The 11,392-nt window shown below is 37.1% G+C and overlaps 1 protein-coding gene across 2 annotated transcripts in view; it reads right to left on the minus strand.

The window, feature by feature from the left end:
- LOC107746829 (protein FAM222B-like) overlaps window positions 1–9,044 on the minus strand; it is a 48,786-nt gene extending 39,742 nt beyond the window's left edge. The window contains exon 1 of one of the 2 annotated variants that reach the window (XM_016561149.1): window positions 8,962–9,044. The gene's annotated coding sequence lies outside the window, so the exon portion shown is untranslated. Of the gene's footprint in view, window positions 1–8,027; window positions 8,169–8,961 lie in introns of those variants that run through there. The other variant, XM_016561148.1, reaches the window with a different exon arrangement.
- Window positions 9,045–11,392: the final 2,348 nt, after the last annotated feature.

Below are 11,392 nucleotides of genomic sequence, written 5' to 3' on the forward strand. Positions count from 1 at the left end.
AGGGGGGCGTGGACGAGTCTTAACTTTTATAAAGAATATCTATTTGGGTTTGAGACTTTAGTCTTTGCAACTTCTTATCTTATCTATGCACGAACAGCTTGTAACACTCCAAAGAGAAAGGAAAACTTGAAATCGCATCATATGACCCCTTTAATAAACATTCCATCTGGATCTGAGTTCAAATGAAAAGTTTTGTAAAAGCATTCATAAAGATATTAATGAATCTCACACATTAACTTTTATGATTTATGTCACAGAAACTTGAACTGATGAATTGTACAGCAAATTGCCATGTAGGTCAGGTACCGTAATTTGCAAAATGATGATTGTTGTGGTTTATTAATACCAGTATACCATAGCCAACACAAGATAACAAAGAGAAACGAGTCTACATTTTCTGATTTTATCATGAAAAATAAAAGAACACAAAGAAATTGCAAAAGTCAAGAGATCCAAAAAAATGCACACCCTTAGATTTCAGCTCATTTTTCTGAATCTCTTTAAGTAATTTCTGTGAAAAGATGTTGGCCTAACTGGTGTGACAGCCTTGAGTTTGACCTGAGGGGGCTGTAGAACTTTATCAGCCAATGGATGGCCTCTGATAAAAAGGCAACCAATGGCAAGAGCTGACAGTAAGTGCTCGCCTGTGGCAATGCACACCCTTAGATTTCAGCTCATTTTTCTGAATCTCTTTAAGTAATTTCTGTGAAAAGATGTTGGCCTGACTGGTGTGACAGCCTTGAGTTTGACCTGAGGGGGCTGTAGAACTTTATCAGCCAATGGGGATGGCCTCTGATAAAAAGGCAACCAATGGCAAGAGCTGACAGTAAGTGCTCGCCTGTGGCAAAGAACATTCATCAAAGTGCTTTTATGAGCGTTAGAGCAGAGGCTGGCATGATAAAATATAACAGACATGCCAAATATCCACAACACCCCCCCTCCCCGCCTCTGTATCTCTCTGACTGTCAGCTGACTCAATCTGCTCCATGTAACCTGACATTAACCTTTTGATGTTTCGCCATATTGTTCTCTGTTCCAGGAGGAATCAGCTATCCCATCATCCTGTCATCTCAATGTACTATGACTTTACAATTTATTATTCCTGTCTCAATAACACACACAAAAGAGCATAGAACACAGATGAAACACACACACACACACACACACACACACACACACAAAGGTCCATGTGTTTTCTGTACAGTTTAATACTTTAAAATGGGAATCTGACAAACACAGAAAACCATAAATTATAGCTCCTGTCTTAAACAACTGCAAAATATGCCAGATTTGTGTCAATCTGTCTGTCTCTCATTAAGAAGCGCGGCTATCTGCGTGCATGCAAATCAGCATGATTGGCAAAGGAAGGAAGGAAGAAGGATGAAGATGAACAAGCATGTCAAAATGCCTGTCAACAAAACATTCAAATGCCTCAAATGTATGAAAACCCAGAGGATTTGTGTACAAATGTGGCATTCGACATCTTTCTAGAAAAGATGAATAAGTTACAAATGAATGCAGAACAACTGAAGAAAAGATGAAATTATTTTAAATTAAATACAACCAAATGACTATTTAAATGATTTGTATTATTCTAATCATTAATAATCTATATTATATTATTTTTACATTATGTAACATCATGCTGATTTATATTCATTTAGGCTATATTTTTTTATTCTGACTTGTATATATTTTTTTCTTTTTATCACTTTTTAAATCTCTTAAAGGATTCCCTTCACATCGTACATGTATGGTTGTGTGTATGACAAACAAAATTTGAATTTGATAAATAATAAAAATAATACAATAGATTGGTGAAAACAGAATAGGCCTCTACGGAAAGAGAAGGGCATCACTGTATCATTGTATTCTCGGCCAGTTAAAAACTATTCAGTATAATAAACAACTACATGGACTCCATTTAACGGTGAGGTGAAAGGCAACAACAAACACTAGCACTTTAAAACTCCCATTTGAGGCACTTCTGAGTTCAAACTTGACTTCTCCGTCACATGATTCGGCCCTCTGCCCCCTCCAGTTGGAGGCAGATCTCACTTTCATCTCTTCACGACTACAGCTCAGCGTTGCATGACCTCAGAGGTGCCAACACGCAGCAGGCCACCCTGGCACCCAAGCAGGAGATGAGAGCGCTGTCATGCTAATGGCATCTTTTCAGATTACACTGGACTGATATGCAATTTGCCAAGCAAACCCTCATTATGCAGCAGGGCAGAGACAGAAGGGAGGGTCAGATATCCCGTTCCAGAGGTCTTATCTAGAGCCATAAACAGGTAAGAGCAGATGACTGCTGCCCTACTGCTCAACTTACAGACAGATGCACAGACAGGGGGGATAAACACGTTCCTGTTCTACAGCATGAGACATACAGACCAAAATACAGATCTAATCCCTGCTGTAGAATAGGTGTCATTATACTGGCCATATCACTCGACACATGCATGCACACACTTCCCTTTTACAGGTACCATAGTAACTCTGCTTACATGCTAAAAGGGAGACAGGCTGTGTTTGTCTGTTGTGTCACAATGTAGACAACCGGTCTGAATATTTCGGCGGTTGACATTTAAGAATTTCCTGTTTTATTCTAGAGAACAAGACATGGAAATCTCTAGTTATACTCGACATACCACTGATACACAGAAAAATATTTGATTAGCGAATTTGGCACATTATACTGGGCTTAACCCTGAGTCATAGTACTGATCTACTGAAATGAAGCTTTTGATTATGTACATTAATTATTCTAGTATTTATTTTCGTGAAACAGAATAAAACACTACTGAGAATTCTGTTGTAATTTTCTGTCTGATTTAGAATTTCTGATTATTTTAATCTAATTGGGCTAATTCAAACAAAAGCATTTTGACTGATGATAATATTTAAAAGAAAATAATTAGACTGAAATTTAAAAATTAAACAGACTGATTTGAGAACTGCTGAGAGCTGATCTGAATGCACAATATATGTTACAAAACCCAATATCTGGTATTAGTAATAAAACATTGTGTTGCAAACAGAGTAAGAAACGATGAATGAATGCTAATACTGTTGTTTGTGTAGTTATTGTATGTAAATATATCATGGAAGAATTTATCATGCAATGTGGCATGAAATACGCTTTATGTTTGGCAGTTATGTTTAAAGCAGCTAGGTTTCAGTGCCTACAATCAACATTCATCCCTGCAGCATACTTACGGCCACATGACAATGTCTATTATCTAAAAATGACAAAAACATTACGGTCCTCCTGCATTTTTGTTTGAACAGTGTCACACCTCATGACTTTCTGATGCTATCTGATCTTCCTGGTTGAGCAAATACTGCTTCAGTGGTGCCTAAATAAATGATTGGTCATTATAAACTTTAGAACTCATTACCCACTTCTCTGACAAAATGTGTTTATCGATAGCAAACCTTCGACTTTGGTTGCTAATGAACTTTTTTGGTATATTTTACAATTGAAAATCAGGAATTCTTTTTATGCAAGTGAGAAAAATTAACTGGTTAAATTAAGAATACATTACAAATTAGCAATAAAAACATAGTCTTAAGATGTATTACTAAATGCATGACACTATCACCATATAAAAATGTCAAGAGGTTTCCATATGGTTGGTTCAAAGCTATCAGTTCCAGCATAACTTCATAAATCACTTCATTTCCTGCAAATCCTGTTTCAGGCATGACTGCGGTAAATTTAGTGTTGAACTGATCGCAGTCATGCCATTTTTCCACATATTGATTATTCTTTTGCAAAGTACACATTATAAAAGTTATTCCCATGTCCTCTGGGCTAATTCATAGAAATTGTACTTAAACTTACTAAAACTTAAACTTAGGCCTGGGCGATAAAACGGTATCGATATTTATTGACGGTACACCTTCTTCGATAACGATAGAAAAAAAATGTTCGATACAGTGCACGATATAGGCACGTGCTATGAGTGACGCAGACAGCACACACAAACACGGACTTGAGTGCTGTGCCTGCCTGTGATGAGGAGATTGCGAGTAAAGAATGAATATTAGTCTAATTTAAAATAAACATTTGCATTTGAATGCAAAAATAGTACAATCCAATGTTAGATGTGCGTCAGGGAGCGTCATCAGTGGAGCACGAGATGCGGTGATGATGATGTAAGTGACGTTGTAGTTTAATGTATTTCCTTTGCGTTGGCAATTTAATGTGCTGCATTATTTTGCTCATTGCGCCCTCCTGTGGCCTCGGGAGACAAGCCAAAAGATTCATTGAGACCTATTTAATCTGCATATAAAACTTTAGAAATTAGATATTTGTTTAATTTTTATTTTGTGTTTGACTGTTAAAACCAAAAATATTTGTTGTTTGTCTCAATAAATTGAGTTAAAAATACAGTGGTTAAATGTAAACATTTTTTTATATTGCTCTTTGTTTTAAAAAAGGTTATAAAAAATGTCAATAATTATCGATACCGAACGATATGAAACATTATATTGTTGATACATTTTTTAGCTATATCTCCCAGCCCTATTAAAACTTATAGTAAAGCTAGCTTTGCAAAATACACAAACACTACAACAAACGCAGTTAACAGCTACATAAACCCCGTGAAAAATCTCTTTCACACAGACTGCTATGCTTTATCTACCCTCAACTGGTTAGACAACAAACCGAGTCCAACAGAAAATTGACATACCAATCATTGAGGCACTGTAAGACAACCTAAACCTGTCCGGTAAAAGCACATGGCCCAATTGGCCTCAATGACATCAGGCTCCTCACTCTCATCTAACAGGCTTATCTGAGTCTCTTTCTCAGCTGATCTCTTCAGACCTGCAGTTTACCCTCATACAAAGGGATTTTATGAGTCAGGCCACAGCTCCTTGCTTTAGGGTGCAGGAAAAGAGAGATCTGGTCTGTTTGAAGCGATATAAAGGGCAGGCACGGGAGAGAGACGGCACTGAGGCTTTATGGCTCTAGTGTAACTAAAGATGTTGAGAACTGAAAAAGAGTGTGTGTGTGTGTGTGGCCTGGTTTAACAGCTGGGTGTTTAACTCTCACTCTCAATAGGTGGGGAAAGAGATGAGACACAGACCTGCGAACATGCATTTTTCTCCAACTGACGTGCAGTGGAAAACAGCTGTGCAAATGAACATGCACACCACAAACACACACAGGCTGGATATGCAAGCTTTGATCGGCAAGCTCGATCAGGCTCTCTTGCAAGCCAAACAATTAGGAACAAGGTTTAAAGAGTCATTTTCATTTGGTTTTTAACAGTGGATTTAGATGTTTGTTTGTTTTTTACATTGAACTAAGATTTAACTATTAATCTAACAACTGATAAACAAAAAAATTCAGATTAGTTATGAAGAAACAGAAACTTTCTGTGTGTTTGAAAACTCATTATTAGATGCACATAACTGTAGAAGATCAATGTGTTAAATATTCACTGGAAAAAAATTGTATTTTGTAAAGGACTGTTATTTTAACTGAAAGCAAGATTTTGAAGTTAAAAACATCCAAATAATGGATTTGATTTTTTTTTTTACAAACTCACAGGTCTTCACTTCACAAGTTTCACTTCACTTCGCAAATTTTCATTTTTGGGTGAAACTGTTCTTTAAAATGAACTCTCAAATCACCACATTCAGGTTCTGATGAACACACAGCCCATAAGTCCTCATCATCTCCATCTTCTTCACTACTGCCACTTGGGTTCCTCTCCATCACTTACGCTGTAATTTGTCATCTGCTGACTCACAAGCTGTGATTGCTCGTCCTTCAGTTGAGAAATCTGTCCATTTGGACCTCGTTCAACTGATCTTCAAAATCGCAAGATTGTCTGTGTCTCTCACAGCAATTACTATCAGTATTTACAACATGACACTAAGCCTCACAGGCAAAGGACTTGAACCAACAGCCAGGGGGGAAAAAATCACATGATTGCAAATTGTGACAATCCTCATGCTTATATCTTCACATACAACTTAGTGACCACATATACCACAAAACTATTTAATAAAACATATGGTCAGTGATAATCACATGGTCAGAAATTATCATTATATCTCTCCAGCTTACAAAAGCAGCAAGGCATGTCTCTTTCTGGAATGAGACAAATCTATGGTATTTATAAAAAGAATAGGTTACCAAGTTTGGCATTTCCTCTATAATGACTGATTCTATCTTACTATTAATGGTAAACATTAGTCAAACACTGTTTCTCTCTCTATTTACCTCTTGCTTAGCACAGGCAGGTCAATTAAACAAACCACTCAAAGAGGAGAATGCAGCCATAAGCCCTCCATGCACACTCAGAGGAATGCATTAATTATCAAATGCATTAGCAGGTTGCCATGCGTTGCAAAACCAAGCACCTGGAGATATTTTAACATCGTGACCACATGGTTATTCCATTAGCAGAGGTTATTACTACACAATGGATAATGACGTGACATTTAAGCAATATCACTTGAGCAAAAATTCACTGTAAAAAAACAACAACTACTACATATTTTCAAGTTTACGTGACTTATAATTAATTAATATTAAGAATTGTTGAATTAGGGTTTTTGAAACTGCATAAAAACCTGTTAGGCCAACAGGTCAACTAGTCAAACACAGTTGTCTGAACAAAAAACAAATTGAACAATATTGCTAAAATGTGAAGGGTCTGTGAATTCTTAGCATGCATTGCAGCATGAATACATTATATGGTTATTGGTTACTGTCATGGGATTATTGTTTTGTTTGCTAGTTATTTGTTATTGTTAGTTATCTTTGCATTGCGTTGTGAAGAGCTCATCATTTTATTAGTTGACTGCCACCAATCTTAAGGTTTGTGTCAATTATCTATGCAAAACTTTCTAAAACTTACCAAAAATCTTTCATTTTTAAGGTGTTTGCGCTTTCAAAATCAAAGATATCATAGTTTATGTCATATGAGGCCACAGGTAAACACAGCGGTGCTGATATTCAGTACTAAACCAAGATTGTGTTATTACTTTTATACAACAGCTCTATAAACAACTAATATGGAGTAATTTGTGTCAAACAAATGTTTGATTACCACATGTATTCTCTGCCAATGTAGATGTTTACAAAAAAAATAAATAAAACGCCAAAGCCTCAAGCTATGCACATTACTAAATATTAATATGCATATTCTGTATGATATGCATACAGTTGAATGAATGAAAAATGGATCAGCCAAATAAAGACTAGTTACTCTGACAAAAAAGTTGTGGATTTTGTGACTGCAGAAAGGACAAATGCAGGAGTGAAAATGTTTTTATGTATGAGTAGGCATGCATATTTGAAAGCACTGCCCCCGTGATCCAGTCAAAAGGCCAAATCACATAATGGCTCCTCATAGAAGAGAAACGTTACACCCAGATGTCAAAATGATCCTTCACCACGCTCGATAATTGTACTGAGAATAGGAGACCGTGTTTCTCTGGAAATAGGAGTTTGAAATTTAATTATCCAGCCTTTGGAAAATGTAGGGCAGACAGAAGACAGAGCAATGATATAAAACTGCACTCAGTGGGTAACTAATGTCAAGCTCCGGGTTTAAAGGAGTGAGCACAAGATTCCGGAGCCGTAAATCAAATAAACACTCTTTAGCTCTAGGTAATTGCGCTTTAAGAATGGTTAGAAAGAATTCATGAAAAAAAGAAAAGCACGTGAACACACAAACCAACAGCAAATGTCTCAGAATCGATGATGCTCTGGGTATTCTTCACATTCCAGCTATGTTTACAAAGGTCATCCTCAAAATATGTTAAAGCTAAACTTTTGCATTACAATAACAATCTACTGAGCATGCAATGCAGGAATGTTTATGGCAGTGATTCATGTTGTCTGCCAGTTACACAGATGGGAAAAGCTCAGTGCTGCCAAGAGTCTGCTGACTGCATGAAATCCTCTGATGAAAACACGCAACACGGTCGGAGATCACAACATATGGTCAAGAATAAAATACGGCAAGTCTACTAATACACATAAGCTTTAATCTTACCCCGGGATCCAGTTATTTACGAATGACATTCGACGCAATCATTTAGCACCCGTCCACAAGACCGAAATGCATGGTTACAGATCCCCTGGACCGCGACAGAAAGTGGCCAATTCAACACCGGCAGCCGCGGAGACACCTACACCAGATTGAGCAGTAGCGTCTATCGCTCCGGTTTCTCCGCCAACTAGCCCCGCCCACTCTTACACATAAACACGGAAGCTTTCCTCCCATTGGCTCTCGGTTAGACTAGGACGCGTCTAGCAGCGCGTTCGACCAATCACGCCGGTTTCTGAAATTAAAAGGGGCGGGATACAGAGTTGGAAGTCATGCGGGCGGATGCGATGCATGACGTCAACCCTTTGTTACCTTGCCGACCCCTTTAATCTGAAACAGCACTTATCTACGAGTCTAAAACATAGTGTAATTAATTCATAAACACCTTGGTGCAGACGGTGCACTTTAAGAAGCTTGTTGCAGGGGGTTTAATTTACAGAACGCACTATTCAAGGCAAACACAACGAGTATTCTAATGAAGCAGGTGCAATCGGTAAAACACGTTGGATATGCATTTTAATTTTAATGACACAAAGACTATAGTTGCTGCATGGGTGGCCAGCGTTGTTACATGAAACCGTGTGATTTTTCTGTGATTTCTTTGCACTCAAAAGATTTATACCGACTCCATCTGGCTAGACTAAAGCTGAGATTTATGACAGAGCAACTGAACATTGCTATCCAAACAGCCAAGCTTCGTTCACAAAAGTCGTGCATATATGTGGATCGCAGTCAATTCTCTGCAAACCATAATAAACCCTCTAATGATATGCGACTTTATAACTTTCCACCCTGCTTCTTAAAGCTTGATGAAATGGATGGATAGTAAGCAATCGTGCACAAAATTAGTACGGTAGTATCATTCAAATGATATACTTACGCTCCGTGGATCATGGTATTATACATGGTTCAGAGCATCGTACTGGATTAGTACTATTTGGATACTGTGTTTTGATTTTTTTTCTTCTAGTCTTGTTGCTCTGCGTTGCCGAATCAGTGTTGCTGTCTGCGGCAGCAACTTCCGGCGCATGCGCTCCAGCGCTCGCGTCACAGACAATGGCTGCGGTCCAGACATTCCCTTTACGTATATGTACAAAATTCAATTCAATATGAAAGAACAGAGAGGGAAAACCAAATACATTCGCGCACAAATGTAAATATTACATTAACAAATCCTCCGCAGTTAGCATTAGTCCAAATATAATAATTTCTGCAAAAGGCAGTTTTTAAGGCGTTTTTCTCCTTCAACCAATCACACACATCTTTCCTGGAACTGATTATGCCATATTTTAACTTCGGATCTAAATAATCTTGTAGCAGCATCGTGTCTTTCTGAATTCTTGCAAAAACACTCGTTGGAAAATTATCACGAGAGCCTTATCTATGTCTGCCCCTTGCTTCGCATTTCATGTTGCTGCGACTACAGAGATAATCATGCTTTATCATTCTCTAACCATGATAGCTTGGTGCAATTTAGTGCATATCATTTGTGAGATTATACTCCTCTGGTTTATCGTCTATTTAATTTACTCTCTAGGAGACAGAGGAGTTGTCTTGGAATTTGTATTAGTTTATCCATTAATTTACACCATCTTTAGGACTATCATAAATAACTTGAAAAACATCACGAATATCGTATTGTTTAAGGAGGAACACATTTTATTAGATAGAAGATCTGTCTTGATGGTTGTCAGTGTCTGTAAGGGAAACTATAGATATGGTCGATATTTCCTGGTAGAAATCAACCAAACAAGCAGTTCGTGATTTCCTAGAAACATCATATTAAACACAAGAAAACATTTCCTTAAACAAGATTGCATATTCTCACTTACTTAGTAAGTAGGTTTAGCCTTTTGGTACAATCCCAGAGACTGTACTAACATTAAAGTCTGTCCAAAGTCAATTTGTTTCCACGTGGTATGGAAAGGGAGAAAATCGTTACAAATATGGAGTGTATTCATAGGTTATACCATAGGTTATATAGAATAAATTTCACAGAATAAAATAAAACATTCTTAGCAACACTTGGAAGGCAGTTGGTTAATGGAGGAACAATAGCATTTTCCCATTTTGAAAAACAAAACAAGAAATAACACGGTAGCTGCACCATAGAGCAAACACAGTGTGGTGCACTCATCAGATTTATTAGCGCAAATTTAATTGTGTATTTGATCTCATCATAATTATAAAGCGAAGTCTCTTAATCAAATCACATTAGTCTATAAATAGATTAACTGGCGCGCGGTCATTCAATAAGTAAACATTGAGGTTATCTTATCTTGAGTCATCGTTATGTGGTTTTTTGACACACACTGAAAACCTCATCAGACAATCTACCGAAATGACATGACAAGGACTGCAGTTTCGTTTTGAGATCCTCGGCTGATATGACAAAAATAGCCCGCGATATATCTATAATCTGACAAAACAACGTCGATCTTGCAAAAAAGCCGAGGCTTCGAGCGGAACGGAAAATGGTGTATAAATATTTACAATTCCTATTGGCGAGAAAAGAACCGTGTGATTTAAACAAATATTGACATTTACCAGAACTTAACAAAACAATCACCCTTCGTTCGCCATTTTTCCGGAAGCCGCCTTCTTCTTTTGTTGATTTCTGGTAAAACGCAAGCGGAGTGTGTATGTCGTCACCTACCGGTCCAATGCGCATCTGCATATAAACATCCAATATAGCAAGTGTAAATCATCAAATGTGTGTTACAGCGAATACCCAAAGTCAGAAGACAAGGAAAACAATTACAATCATATTTTGACAGACAAGCCTAAACTTGAAACGCTCTAGCAACCTGATACCCACTAATCTCTTAGTCTGTTCCCTACATCTGCCCTAAGCACATACATTCCTGACCCCTTGAAAAATGCAGTAAATTTTACTCTTTCTTCATGACCTTATGGCTTTCTTCATTTTCATGCACTTTATGCTAAGAATTAATCCTCAATATCCCAGCATTTAGCTGGATTCTTGTTTTATATAGCCTATATTAATAAAGCTAAAAAGTCACACTATATATATATATATATATATATAGTGGTCAACACCACTATAATAATCATATATAAAATGTAAAAAAAAAATTGTATAGATAGACAGTATAGATAGATAGTTTTAAAAAAGTTTACATTTTCACTTGCATAGTTTGTGGCCATGTAGTAATAATAACATAATATATGGTGGCATGCAAAACTTTGGGAACCCCTTGCAGAATCTGTGAAAATGTGAATAATTTGAACAAAATAAGAGAGATCATACAAAATGCATGTTATTTTTTTTATTTAGTACTGTGTCCTGA

This window comes from Sinocyclocheilus rhinocerous, unplaced genomic scaffold, assembly GCF_001515625.1.
Source record: "Sinocyclocheilus rhinocerous isolate Xijiao unplaced genomic scaffold, SAMN03320098_v1.1 scaffold468, whole genome shotgun sequence".
In the NCBI taxonomy this organism is placed as follows: Eukaryota; Metazoa; Chordata; class Actinopteri; order Cypriniformes; family Cyprinidae; genus Sinocyclocheilus; species Sinocyclocheilus rhinocerous.